Source organism: Odontomachus brunneus, unplaced genomic scaffold (genome assembly GCF_010583005.1).
Source record: "Odontomachus brunneus isolate Ranch 3 - 2012 unplaced genomic scaffold, Obru_v1 Obru_scaffold_107, whole genome shotgun sequence".
In the NCBI taxonomy this organism is placed as follows: domain Eukaryota; kingdom Metazoa; phylum Arthropoda; class Insecta; order Hymenoptera; family Formicidae; genus Odontomachus; species Odontomachus brunneus.
Genome location: NW_022639557.1, coordinates 129164 through 130727, shown reverse-complemented (window position 1 = coordinate 130727; position 1564 = coordinate 129164). Strand labels below are relative to the sequence as shown.

At 52.9% G+C, this 1564-nt stretch overlaps 1 protein-coding gene across 2 annotated transcripts in view; it reads left to right on the top strand.

Moving 5' to 3' along the window:
- Positions 1 to 275: 275 nt before the first annotated feature.
- Positions 276 to 1564, top strand: part of LOC116849144 — an 8124-nt gene continuing 6835 nt past the window's right edge. The window contains exon 1 of one of the 2 annotated variants that reach the window (XM_032826021.1): positions 276 to 295. The gene's annotated coding sequence lies outside the window, so the exon portion shown is untranslated. Of the gene's footprint in view, positions 296 to 942; positions 1436 to 1564 lie in introns of those variants that run through there. The other variant, XM_032826018.1, reaches the window with a different exon arrangement.

Here is a 1564-nt window from a genome sequence, read left to right as displayed (position 1 = left end):
AATCTCGGGTGGTAACGTCGATCTGTTAACAACAGTGAGAGATAAAAGTGTACATATATCATAAAGCGCGTCATTGTAGGACCGCAACAGCGTTCACGTCGTTGCGCGAATTTTCGGCGTTCGCAATCGATAGCGCTGCCATCTTGGATATCGATTTACTTGCGCCCAACAACCGCCATTGTCACATCAGTCGCTTCCCGCGTTTTGGCGTCTTCTGTTTGTCAAAAGTGAGTCTCGCGCGAAATTAAGTATCGAGAATATGGAAAATAGCGGCGTGCGATCGTCAGAAAATGTTGTAAGTGCATTATTATAGAGTAATCCTCTGGTTCCTTAGTATGTTCAACCGATGTTGTCGCGACGTGCCGACTCGGCGTCCTTAATATTTATTATTGCTATCGACACATCCAAGTAGTAAAAGAATCGGGCGATCGTCGCGAATTTATTAGTCAGAAATTAGAAATGCGATGATAATCAGGGAGAAAAAGATAAAATTAAATTTGTCGGGTTTTTTCACTCTCGAATGTTCCTTCCTCCTCCTCCTTCGAACTATAACCGCGCGTTGTTTCTCCTGCAAAATATTAAATCTTTAATCGATACAATGATCGACATCGCCGGTACAAGCGTAGCGACTTGTCACACGTCACCAAATTCCACCCGCGTTTCTCACACCCCCGCGATGACACGGAGGTGCCGTGAACTTAGCGGGGGATACGGAATACGCGGCGGAACGCGGTGTAGCACGTATGTACTAACCGCGAGAAGGGCAAGAGAAAAGGAGAGAACACGAGAAAGAGAATGAGTGGGAGAGAGAGAGAGAGAGAGAATCTGCGCGCGGATGCATGCCCGCCGGGACGGAAAGGGACGAAAAGCGACGAGCACCGCCGAGACGAGACGAGACACGACGAGGAAAGACGACGAGGGCCGACGAGGGTCGCGCACCGCGGCGCTGAACGCAGTGCCATCCGATAGGCAGCACCGCTTGCTCCGCGGATCTTCGGCTCGCTCCGGCTCGAGCTCTCTCTACGCTCGTTCAAGCACCGCCACGCTCGCACCGCCTCCTCTCTTTCTCTCTTTCTGCTCCTATTCTCTGTCTCACTTTCTCTTTTCTTTCTCTCTTTCTCGACCTCTTACCTATACATTCTCTCTCTCATTCTCTCTTACTCTTGTTATCGGCGTGGCGCGACCGCGGCAGCCGCGACGACGACGAAGGAAAAGCCGAGCCGCCGCGGGTGGAAAACGCGTGCAGCGAACCTCGCCTCGCGTGTGTCGGCGGCCGCGTGTGTCGCGCGCAAGCATATCTGAGAACGTGTGTGAGCGCTCGGCGCGCCGCTCCGCTCGCCCACTCGCCGCGCTGCGTGTACGTTGTCGTCCCTCGTCGCGCGACCGAAGAGAGGAGGCTCCCTTCCCCCGACCTGGACGCGCGGCAGTCTGTATGGTGCGTGTGTCTACCTTCTTTCTCCCTCTGCCTACGTGTATCTACATCTATCTATTTGTTTATCTGTCTATGCTGTGCTCGTCTTCTGCTTTCCTCTCTCTCTCTCTCTCTCTCTCTCTCTCTCTCTCT